This window comes from Pongo abelii, chromosome 9, assembly GCF_028885655.2.
Source record: "Pongo abelii isolate AG06213 chromosome 9, NHGRI_mPonAbe1-v2.0_pri, whole genome shotgun sequence".
NCBI classification, from domain to species: Eukaryota; Metazoa; Chordata; class Mammalia; order Primates; family Hominidae; genus Pongo; species Pongo abelii.
The window spans coordinates 130,364,996-130,378,479 of NC_071994.2; the positions used below are offsets into that span (position 1 = coordinate 130,364,996).

At 37.5% G+C, this 13,484-nt stretch overlaps 1 long non-coding RNA gene across 2 annotated transcripts in view; it reads left to right on the top strand.

Annotated features, from left to right (window-relative positions):
- The window catches only part of LOC129048829 (uncharacterized), a 43,013-nt gene that overhangs the window by 13,826 nt on the left and 15,703 nt on the right, over window positions 1-13,484 (top strand). The window contains exon 4 of one of the 2 annotated variants that reach the window (XR_008511510.1): window positions 12,544-12,743. This is a non-coding gene — a long non-coding RNA (uncharacterized LOC129048829). The remainder of the gene's footprint in view (window positions 1-12,543; window positions 12,744-13,484) is intronic. The other variant, XR_008511512.1, reaches the window with a different exon arrangement.

Below are 13,484 nucleotides of genomic sequence, written 5' to 3' on the forward strand. Positions count from 1 at the left end.
ATCTCCAGGCATCTGGATCACCTACTCTCATGGAGTTTAGGTTGCCCTCATCACCACGCAGAGACTTTGGTGCTGAGGAGGTTTCTCAGCTCCATGCATAGGTACACTTCTAGGCACTTGGTGGCCACCCACTGGATTCTCCCTCAGTGCTGGTGCTTGTGCCTGCCATCAGGAGACCTGATGTAGGTGGACCTTCCCAGTCTGACCCTGTCTTTTGTGGCTCCTGCCCTCCCTGGGGTTGAGCAGGGGCTCAGACCACTGTACATTCCATGAATCAGCCCAGAAGCAGCAGAGATCTTCTGTCAGAAAACAAGAATAAAGTATATCCCCAGCCATATTGGCCATAGCAGGCTTATGTCTATAAGTGCCATATATTGTCTTATAGGTTAAATGGCATAGCCCAATATAAAACCTACCAAAAGAAATACATAGGGCTATAGAAGTAAAGCCAAAAGACACTACCTAGCATCCTCTACAGTCACACCCTTTAGGAGGGGGGAAAAGGAAAAGGAAGGAAAAAAAAATAATACAGTAGGGAAAGAAAGAAAAAGAAAAAAATCCTACCTGCATAAAAATAATTTAAAAAATTAGAAGTACCAGCATCTGCAGATGAGAAGAAGCCAGTGCAAGAATTCAGGCATCATGAAAACTCTGAATGTAGTAACACCACCAAAGAATCACACTATCTATGTCTCCAGCAATGGTCCCAGACCAAATGGAAACTCAGAAATGATGGATAAAAGATTCAAAGCATAAATTGCAAGAAAGCTCAATGAGATCCGAGACAAGGTTGAAAATCAACACAAAGAAACTTCCAAAGCAATCCAGGAAAGAAAGAAGAGATAAACATCAATCAGATCAATCTTGTGAAAAATCAATCAGAGCTTCTGGAATAGAAAAACTCAAGGAATTTTGAAATACAATTTAAAGCTTTATCAATAGACACGACTATGCAGAAGAAAGAATTTCAGACCTTGAAGGCCAGTCTTTTGAACTAACTCAGCCAGACAAAAATACAGAGAAAAAATTTTTAAACAAAATCTTTGAGAGAGAAGGAGAAAAAAGCAAATAACCTCAAAAACATATTTGAGAAAATAATTGAAGAAAATTTCCCTAATCTTGATAGAGATGCAGAAATCCAGAGAAGACTTATGAAATACAACACAAAATGAACATCACTAAGGCATATAGTCACCAGGTTAATGCTAAAGAAAAAAATCTGAAAGGCATGTAGAGATAAAGGTCAGATCACACACAAAAGGAACTCCAGCAGGATAACAGTTGACTTCTCAACAGAAACATTGCAAGTCAGGAGAGATGGGAGGCCTATTTTTAGCATTGTAAAGAAAAGAAATTCCAATCAAGAATTTTATACCCTGCCGAACTAAGCTTCATAAGCACGGGAGAAATAAAAGCGTATTCAGACAAGCAAGCACTAAAGGAATTTGTTACCACTAGACTAGTCTAACAAGAGATCCCTAAAGGAGTTCTAAACATAAAAAGAAAAGAAATCTGCTACCACATAAACACACTTAGTGCATAGCTTGCAGACCCTATAAAGCAACCACACAATCAAAACAACAAAGCAATCAGCTAATAACTTTATGACAAGATCAAAACCTCACATATCAACATTAACCTTGGAGGTAAATGGTCTAAACACTCAACTCAAAAGTCACATAGTGGCAAGTTGGCTAAAAAAACAAGACCCATCCATCTGCTGTCTTGAGGAGAGCCATCTCACAAGTACTGACACCTACTGACACCCACAGGCTCAAAGTAAGGGTTGAGGAAAGCTCTATCATGCAAAAAGAAAATAAAAAATACCAAGGGTCTATTCTTATATCAGATAAAACAGACTTTAAAGAACTACAGTAAAAAATGACAGTGAGATCAGGGGCCCATAATGATAAATGGTTAAGTTCAACGAGAATATGTAACTATTCCAAACATATATGTACCCAACATTGGAGCACTCAGATTTATTTTTCAAAAATACAAAAACGTGGTTCTTTGAAAAGATAAATAAAATTGGTAGATAATTAGTGAGATGAACCAAGAAAAGAAAAGAAGATCCGAATAAATGCAATTGAAAATGAAAGAAGAGATATTACTACTGATACCACCAAAATACAAAAGATTATTCAAGGGTACTATGAACATCTTTACGTGCATAAACTAGAAAACCTAGAGGAGATGGATAAGTTCCTGGTAACATACAACCCTCCAAGATTAAACTAGGAAGATGTAGAAACTCAGAACAGACCAATAACAAGCAGAAAGATTGAAATAATAATTGAAAAATTGCCAAGAAAAGAAGTCCAGGACCAGATGGATTCACGGTTAAATTCTATCAGACATTCAAAGAAGAATTACTACCAATCCTATTGACACCATTCCACAGGATAGAGAAAACCAAGGAAGGACATAACAAAACAGAAAACTACAGACCAATATCTCTGAAGAACAGAGATGCAAAAATCCTCAGCAAAATACTAGCTAACTGAATCCAACAGCATATCAGAAAGACAATCCACCATGATCAAGTGGGTTTCATGCCAGTGATGCAAGGATAGTTTAACATCTGCAAGTCATTAAATATGATACACCACATAAACAGAATTAAAGACAAAAATCACATGATCATCTCAATAGATGCAGAAAAAGAATCTGACAAAATCCAGCATCCCTTTATTATTAAAACCCTCAGCAAAATCACCATAGCAGGGACATACCTTAAGGTAATAAAAGCTATCTATGACAAACCCACAGCCAACATTATACTGAACAGGGAAAAGTTGAAAGCATTCCCCCTGAGAACTGGAACAAGACAAGGATGCTCACTTTCACCACTTCTGTTCAACATATTACTGGAAGTCTTAGCCGGAGCAATCAGACAAGAGAATGAAATAAAGGGCATCCAAATCAGTAAAGAGGAAGTCAAACTGTCGCTGTTTGCTGATGATATGTTTATATACCTAGAAAACACTAAAGACTCATCCATAAAGCTTCTAGAACTGGTAAATGAATTCAGTAAAGTTTTAGAATACAAAATTAATGTACACAAAACAGTAGTTCTGCTATACCCCAATAACAACCAAGCTGAGAATCAAATCAAGAACTCAACCCCTTTTATGATAGCTGCAAAAAAAAAAAAAACCCACCAAAAAAAAAACAAAAACAAAAAAGCTTAGGAATATACCTAACCAAGGAAGTGAAAGACCTCTAGAAGGAATATCACAAAACACTGCTGAAAGAAATCATAGACAACACAAACAAATGGAAACACATCTCATGCTCATGGATGGGTAGAATTAATATTGTGAAAAGGACCATACTGCCAAAAGAAATCTACAAATTAAATACAATTCCCATCAAAATACCACCATCCTTCTTCATGGAACTAGAAAAAAAGATCCTAAAATTTATATGGAACAAAAAAGATCCTGCGTAGCCACAGCAAGACAAAACAAAAAGAAAAAAATCTGGAGGCATCACATTACCAGACTTCAAAGTCTACTTACTATAAGGCCATAGTCACCAAAACAGCATGTTACTGGTATAAAAATAGGCACATAGACCAATGGAACAGAATAGAGAACCCAGAAATAAAGCCAAACACTTACAGCCAACTAATCTTTGACAAAGCAAATGAAAACATAAAGTGGGGAAAGGACACCTGTTCAACAAATGATGCTTGGATAGTTGGCAAGCCACATATAGAAGAATAAAACTGGTCCTCATCTCTCACCTTATACAATAATCAACTCAAGCTGGATCAAAGACTTAAGTCTAAGACCTGAAACCATAAAAATTCTAGAAGATAACATCAGAAAAACCCTTCTAGACATTGGCTTAGGTAAAGACTTCATGACCAAGAACACAATAGCAAATGCAACAAAAACAAAGATAAATAGATGGGACCAAAGCTCCTGCACAGCAAAAGCTGGCCATAAAGCAGAGTTAACAGACAACCCAAAGAGTGGGAGAAAAATCTTCACAATCTATACGTCCAACAAGGGACTAATTTCCATAATCTACAAAGAAATCAAATAAATTAGCAAGAAAAAAAAAACGATCCTACCAAAAAGTGGGCTAAGAACATGAATAGACAATTCTCAAAAGAAGATATACAAATGGCTAAGAAGCATATGGAAAAATTCTCAACATCACTAATTATAAGGGAAATGCAAATCAAAGCTATAATGTGATACCACCTCACTCCTGCAAGAATGGCCATAATCAAAAAATAAAAAAATAGTAGATGTTGGTGTGGGTGTGGTGAAAAGGAAACACTTTTACACTGTTGGTGGCAAAGTAAACTAGTATAACTGCTATGGAAAACGGTGTGGAGATTCCTTAAAGAACTAAAAGAAGATCTACCATTTGATCCAGCAATCCCACTACTAGGTATCTATCTACCCAGAGGGAAAAAAGTCATTATATGAAAAAGATACTTGCACATGCATGTTTATAGCAGCACATTTACAATTGCAAAAATATGGAACCAGCCCTAATGCCCATCAATCAAAGCATGGATAAAGAAAATGTGATATGTATATACACACACACACACACACCATGGAATACTACTCAGCCATAAAAAAGAAACAAAATAATGGCATTCACAGCAAGATGGATGGAATTAGAGACTATTATTTTAAGTGAAGTAACTCAGGAATGGAAAACCAAACATTATATGTTCTCATTCATAATTGGGAGCTAAGCTCTGAGGATGCAAAGGCATAAGAATGACACCGTGAACTTTGGGGACTCTGGGGAAAGGTTGGGAGGGGGTAAGGGATAAAAGACTACACACTGGATACAGTATACACTGTGTGGGTGATGGGTGCATCAAAATCTCAGAAATCACCACTAAAGAACTTATTCATGCAACCAAACACCACCTGTTTCCCCAAAACTATTGAAATAAAAAATAGAAAATAAAAAACTTCTAGACTTACAAAAAGACTTAGATAGCCACACAATAATAGTGGGAGACTTCAACACCCTGCTGACAGCATTAGACAGATTATTGAGACAAAAAACTAACAAAGAAATTCTAACCTTGACATTGACCAGTTGGACGTTAATAGATACCTGCAGCATATTCCACCCATCAACCACAGAATACTTATTTCTCTCATCTGCACACAGAACATACTGCAAGGTTGACCACATGCTTGGCCATAAAGCACTCTCAATAAATTTAAAAAAAAAATCACACCAACTCTACTCTTGGACCACAGTGGAATAAAAATGGAAACCAATACCAAGAATATCTCTCAAAGCTATACAATTATCTGGAAATTAAACAACTTGCTCCTGAATGGCTTTTGTGTAAACAGTGTAATTAAGATAGAAATTTAAAAAAATATTTGAAATAAATAAAAACAGAGATATAACATACCAAAATCTCTAGGATGCAGCAAAAGCAGTTAAGAGGAAAGTTTATAGCACTAAATGCCTACTTCAAAGAGCTAGAAAAGTCTCAAATTAACAATCTAACATCACACCTAGAGAAACTAGAAAAACAAGAACAAACTAACCCCAAAGGTAGCAAGGAAAATTAATGAAAACAAAAGTTGTTTTTTTTTGTAAAAATAAACAAAACCACTAGACCAATAGCTAGATTAACAAAGAAAAAGGGAGAGATGATCCAAATAAGCACAACTAGAAATACAAAGGTGATTATTACAACTGATCCCATGGACATATTAAAGATTCTCAGAGAGTAATATGAACATCTCTAAGCACATAGACTAAAAAATCTAGAAGAAATCAATACATTCCTGGAAACACATACCCTCCCAAGATTGAATCAGGAATAAATTAAAACATTGAACAGATTAATATGGAGTTCCAAAATTGAATCAGTATTAAAAGCCTGTACCAATGAAAAGTCTTGGACCAGATGGATTCATAGCCTAATTCTACCAGACATAGAAAGAAAAGCTGGTACCAATTCTACTGCAACTATTCCAAAAAAATCGATGAGGAGGTACTCCACCCTAATTCTATAAAGCTAACATCACCCTGATACCAAAACCTGGAAAAGACATAACAGAAAAAGAAAACTACAATATCCCTGATGAACACAGATGCAGATATCCTCAACAAAATACTAGCAAACTGAATTCAACAGCATACCAAGAAGTTAATTTACCATGATCAAGTAGGCTTTATTCCTGGTATGCAAGGTCAGTTCAATATACGTAAATCAATAAGTGTGATTCACTAAATAAACAGAATTAAAAACGAAAACCATATGATCATCTCAATAGACATGGAAAATACTCTCAATAAAATCCAGCATCCCTTCATGATAAAAACCCTCAAAGAAATGAGGCATTGAAGAAACATACGTCACAATAATAAGAGTCATCAATGACAAACCCACAGCCAACATCGTACTGAATGGGCAAAAACTGGAAGCATTCCCCTTGAGAACTGGAACAAGACAAGGAAGCCCACTTGACCACTCCTATTCAACATAGTACTGGAAGTACTAGCCAGAGCTATCAGGCAAGAGAAAGAAATAAAAGGCATCCAAATAAGAAAAAGAAAAAGTCAAACTATCTCTCCTCATGGATGATATAATCCTATGCCTAGAAAACCCTATAGACTCTGCCAAAAGCCTCCAGGAACTAATAAATGACATCAATAAAGTTTCAGGATACAAAATCCATGTGCAAAAACCAGTAGCATTTCTATACATCAATAACATTCAAGATGAAAGCCCAATGAAGAATGCAATCTCATTTACAATAGCCACATAAAAAATAAAATACCGAGAAATGTAACTAACCAAGGAGATAAAATATCTGTAACACCGCCGAAATGAATCATAGATGACACAAACAAATGGAAAAACATTCCATGTTCATGAATTGGAAGAATCAGTATCATTAAAATGGACATTCTACCTAAAGTGATATACAGATGCAGTGCTATTCCTATCAAACTACTGATGTTGTTTTTTATGGAACTAGAAAAAAACTATCCTAAAATTCATATGCAACCAGAAAAGAGACTGAATAGCCAAAGCAAGCCTAAGCAAAAAGAACAAAGCCAGAGGCATCACATTACTCTACGTCAAACTATGCTATAAAGCTACAGTAATCAAAACAGCATAATACTGGTACAAAAACAGACACATAGACCAATGAAACAGAAGAGAGAACCTGGAAATAAAGCCACACACCTACATCAATCTGTTGTTGACAAAAATAGACAGTAAGAAAAGGACTCCCATTTTTTAAAACACTCTCAGTAAATGGTGCTGGAATAGCTGGCTAGGCATATACAGAAGAATAAAATTGGACCCTTACTTTTCACCATCTACAAAAATCAACATATGATGGATTAAAGATTTAAATGTAAGACCTCAAACTATGAGAATCCTAGAAGCAAACCTAGGAAACACCATCCTGGACATTGGCCTTGGGAAGGAATTTTTGTCTAAGTCCTCAAAAGTAATTCCAGTGAAAACAAAAATTGAAAAGAGAAATAAGTGAATACTTATTTCTCTTATCTGCACACAGAACATACTGCAAGGTTGACCACATGCTTGGCCAATTAAACAATTTACCCAATTAAACAAAAGAACTTCTGCATGTCAAAAGAAACTATTAACAGAATAGACAACCTAAAGAATGAGAGAAAAGACTTGCAAACTATGCATCTGACAAAAGTCTAACATCCTGAATCTATAAGGAACTTAAAACAATTCAACAAGCATAAAAACAAATAACATCATCAGAAAATGGGCAAATGACATGAACAGACACTTCTCAAAAGAAGACATACAAGTGGCTAACAAACATATGAAAAAATGCTGTACATCACTAATCATCAGAGGAACACAAATCAAAATCGCAATGAGATATTATTTCATACCAGTCAGAATGGTTATTATTGAAAAGTCAAGGCCAGGTGCAGTGGCTCATGCCTTTAAACCCAGCACTTTGGGAGGCAGAGGCAGGAGGGTCACTTGAGTCCAGAAGTTCAAAACCAACCTGGGTAACATGATGAGACTTCATCTTTCCAAAAAAGATAAAAATTGACCAAAAAAACAGCCAGGTGTGGTGGCACATACCTATAGTCCAAGCTACACAAGAGGCTGAGACAGGAAAGTTGCTTGAGTCCAGGAGGTCAAGGCTGCAGTGAGCCACATTCATGCCACTGCACTCAGCCTGGGTGACAGAGCAAGATCTATCTCAAACAATGATCTAAAAACAATAGATTCTGGTGAGGCAGTGGAGAAAAGGGAATGCTTATACATTGTTGGTGGGAATGTAAATTAGTTCAGCCACTGTGAAAAGCAGTTTGGAGATTTCTCAAATAACTTAAAACAGAACAACCATTTGACCTAGCAATCCCATTACTGAGTATATATCCAAAACAAAACAATTATTTATACCAAAAAGACACATGCACTTATATGTTCATCACTACACTATTCACAATAGCAAAGTCATTAAATCAACCTAGATGCCAATCAATGATGTAATAAGGAAAATGTGGTGCATATACACCATGGAATACTATGCAGCCACAAAAATGAAATATGTCCTTTGCAGCAACATGGTTGCAGCTGGAGGCCATTATCCTAAGTGAATTAATGCAGGAACAGGAAACCAAATACACATATTTTCCCTTATAAGAAGGAGCTAAACATTGGGTACCCATGGACGCAAATATGGCAACAACAGAAACTGGTGACTATGAGAAGGGGGAGGGCAAGATAGGCAAAAGGTTGAAAAACTAACTAGCGAGTACTGTGTGCAGTACCTGGGTAATGGGATCATTTGTACCCCAAACCTCAACATCACTTAATATGTCCAGGTAGAAAACCTGCACATGTACCCACTGAATCTAAAATAAAAGTTGAAAAAAAACAAGAAAATGATTAGGGTCAGGAAAGGAATAAATAAAATGAGAGCAGAGTGATATAACCTTGCTTTCAGCTGGATATCAGGGATAACTCCTAGGAGGAGATGGAATTTGAGCAAAGGATTTGAACCTGTGGAAATGGACACTGCTCTCCAGGTTGAGTGAACCCGAAGAACAATGGCACATACCTGGAAGTGCTGATATATGGTGAACGGCAAGCAGTTCAGTCTGGCCGAAACACCTGGGCCAGGTGAAGTGAAGGTGATAGATGTGATCTGTCTATGTTAGATTGTGGGGAACTCTAGGTTCAAATTAAGGAAGCTTAAATTTTGGATCTTGTGTATCAGGAGATGGGATGTTTTTGAGACAGATGAGTAAGATAATCAGAGTAGTGCTTTAGGAAGATCACTTTGTAGGGATCTGTAAAACAAATTAGAGATGTAGAAGACTAGAGGCATCGAAAGTAGTTAAGAGGCTATTACAGTAATCCAGATGATGAATAACGATTGTTTGAATTAGGGTGGTGGCAGAGGTTGGTAAAGGAAATATGAATGACCCAACATTGAAAAAGCTCAAAAAAGGGAAAGATGATGACGAGGGTATGGGGCTTGAGATGATGGAGATGTCATAACACACATAAGGAACACAGCCTGGAAAGCTTATTTCTTTTTTGATTGGGGTAAAGGATGAAAGGTGAGTTTAGTTTGGCATGTGTTGAGTTTACCATGCCGGTGGGAACATTTAGATGGAAAACTTCAGCAAATAATTGAACGTTTGGAAGTGGCACTCGGGACTGATTTCAAAACTGAAGTTAAATTTGACGATCATATTTACAGAGGGGCTAATGGAAGCCTGAAAAGTGAATGCCTTGTTATGAGAAAAGATACAGAGGAAGGATGAAAGGGCTGGCAGAGTTAAATATCTATATTCAGGATGAGAGAAAAGAGGAAGGAAAACAAAGAGGTAGAAACACATCTGTATATTGTCTCTAGCTAGCCTGTGCATGAGCACACACATGCAAACACACACACACACATACACACACAGTTTAGACTAAAATTCACACATATTAAGATTACTGGTATATTCAGTTTCACATAGTTGGAAGAAAACAGAAGAGAGATAGTGTCTCAGTAACCAAGGAGGGGAGGATGATTGATAGTGTCAATCATAGATAGAAGAGCAATACATGAAGAGAAACAGCTGGTTTTGTGCATGAAGATGTTATGTTTACATGGGCACAAGCACGTGCATGCCTGTGGGTGTATATCTGAGTGTTTTGAGGGGGAAGGTATTATATAAGTAGGGACTAGAAAAGAAATGGGATGAAGTTGTCAATCAGGAGACAGCAATAAGAAGAATCATCATATATCAGAACAAATGGATATCCAACAAAATGTTTTCTTGATGGTTATTTTGATTCCTTAAACCCTACACTTGGTTTCTGAACCTTGATTTGATTCTGTGTGGTGTATTCAGCAAATCTTGCTTCATTTTAGGCCTCGAGTCTTTCAATAGGTGTGGAATTACTAGGTGACTTGCTTTGCTCCAGTTCTTCCTCATGTCAGTGAGGGCCTTTCAGTAATTAGCCTCTTGATTATGAAATGCATTTTGAGCAGAAGGCTGGTCAGAGTATTTAGTTTGTTGCAGCATATACTCTACCGAATGGTGAGGATGGCACTTTATTACCCATTTGAATTATTCTTTTTAAATAGGATGGACTGTGTTCTGCTTATTTTTCTGGATTGGGAATCTCCTTATCTAAATTTAGTCAAATACATAACTCATATTGAATGTGGAGAGGAACCAATTTGGGACAAGAAACCAAGGCAAAGAATCCTCCTTAGCAACAAATAGGATAATGGACTTAATTCTTAATAGTGTCTCATCATTTTTCTCTATTATATTGCATTTGATTTCATTTCTCTTTCAAGTTCTCATTTCCTTAAAGTTTAGTTAACATTAAACTCTCAGAACCCAATCCCAGTGAGGGATGGCTCAGGGGATGTAACTCCAGTCAATATTTAAATGCCACTCTTCCAAAGATGATGAGAGAGGCAAAGAGGATGAGATGATTTGGCCTATATGTTGGTCATGCGCACTTTATTCCCATAATTATTATTTTTCATTTAACAGTTATTGAATGAGGCACACTCCTCTGTGACTGCATTCCTCCCATTGTTCCTCCTACCGTTTCTCTCCCTCCCCTCACCTTGCCTGCCTTCCTGCCTTCCTTCTTTAATTATAAAGCAACATGTTAAAGATTCTGGTCCTGAAACCTCATTCCAGTTCATAAAAAAGCTAAATTCAAAGAACCTTGATTTTTTTTCCCTCTTCAGGGACTTTGTCATGAGAATTCTTAGCTGATTTCCCTTGTGGCATGCCTGGGTCACATGAGTGTGTGTGTGTGTGTGTGTGTGTGTGTGTAAGGGATGAAAACAGGCCTGTCTTTATGGAACAGGTACAGTATTTCACAGCTGGCTGGCTAGGAATGGAATTCTTCTATCAAGAGCTACTTTTCTGGATCCTGAACTGATTAGCAGATGCAAATTCTACACTGAATGCTGATAAGACCAAACCACACACATTTGTGTATCTGTAGATGGTGTGCACATGCACACACACAATGATTTTCATTAAAATGCACACACATCTGTATTACTGCTACATTCACTTCTACATAGTTGAAAATCCTTCCTTTTGCAGCTTTAAAAGATAGCCAAGGAGGAGTTATTTTATAGAATGGAAGTGATTTCTATGGGGCCAAGCAATAATAAGGAAATTGGAAGTCAAGGACTATCTTCCGAATGGAGAAGAAGCTCCATCAACCACAGAAGGAAATCATGATCACTCTTGCCATCCTGCTCCTTTGTGTATCTGGGTAACCTCTATCAAGAACGTGTGTTTCCCTAGGCCTAGAATGGGGCTTTCTCCCGTCACTGTGGCCCACTCCGTTCTCCAACATAACTCTTTTAGCAGCTTAAACTTCAATTATGATTCTGTAATAATTTGGTTGTGTGGCTCTTTCCACCACCCCCTGCTCACCACTCCATTCTCCAACATAACTCTTTTAGTAGCTTAAACTTCAACTATGACTCTGTAATAATTTGGTTGTGTGGCTATTTCCACCACTTCCTACCCACCTTGGAAAGGTGTATTTCCAGAGGTTAGGTCCTGGCAGCAGCTTCCATGGACCCTCCGTGTTCAGAGGTGAGGGCTGATTCAGCACTTTCCTGGCTGGACAGTTCCTGGCCCAAGCCTCTGACTTCTCCTTCCCTGGCCTTCCACTCCCTTCCTTTGATAAGGCTCTGGCATCAGATGCAAGGACCCCAGTAGCTACAGAGGCCAGTGAATGAGCAATGAGCCTGCTGCAGAGCCTTCATTTCTCATTGTCTCTTCATCCAGACCAATTTGCCCTTCCACTGCCCCACAGTGAAAAAAAAAAATGATGCATGTGAACTTGGCATTATGGGGAGGCCCCCGAGGTGTAGGCATTAAGTATATATGAGATTTCCTCTTTTATCATTGTCATGTACTTTTCACAGACATTCATCTCAGGACTTCCCAGAAGACAGAGCCACCCCAAATTTTCCTGTCCCTTCTTGTTTCAGTCACTGCTCTCTTACCTTGTCTTCCTTCTCTTCCCAGGATGAAGAAGTCTTGCACAATGAAAGGACAACATTGCTGCCAAAAGAATCCATCGTGAATGTAGGCATATTTTCCACCCTCATCCTGCAGGTTTTCTGCCTGTTGTTGGCCCCTGACCAATTTTGCTCCTGGGCAGTCCGAGGTGGAACATAATTTGTATAAAACAAATTATGCTCAACATCACTTATAATCAGGGAAATGTGAGTCAAAACCACAATAAAATATCACCTCATGCTGTTTAGGATGGCTGTTATCAAGTAGACAAGAAAGAAGTGTTGGTGAGGGTAAGGAGAAAATAAAATCTTTGCACACTGTTGGTGGGAATGTAAGTTGGTAAAGCCACTATAAAAGGCAATATGAAGCATTCTCAAAAAATTAAAAATAAAATTGCCAAATGATCCACCAATCCCTCTTCTGGACACATAACCAAAGGAAATGAAATCAGTATCTCAAACAGATATTTGCACCCCATATTCATTGCATCATTTTTTGTAATAGCCAAGATATGGGAGCAATTGAAGTGTCCATCAACAAACGAATGGATAAAGAAATCATGGTACATATATACAGTGGAATATTATTCAGACATAAAAAGGAAGGAAATCTTGTCATTTCTGAAGACATTAATGAACCCAGAGGACATCATACTAAGTGAAATAAGCTAGATACAGGAAGACAAAAACCATATGATCTCACTTACATGTGGAATCTAAAAAAGTCAAACTCATAGAAACAGAGAGTAGAATAGTAGTTGTCAGGGGCTTGGGATAATTGAGGAGATGTTGGTTAAAGGCTACAAACTTTAAGTTATAAGATGAACAAGTTCTGGCACTCTACTGTACAGTATGGGTGATGACGGGTGTGTTAATTAATTTGGTTGTGACATTCATTACACAATGTATATATATATCAAATCATCACATTTTACACCTTGGATATAT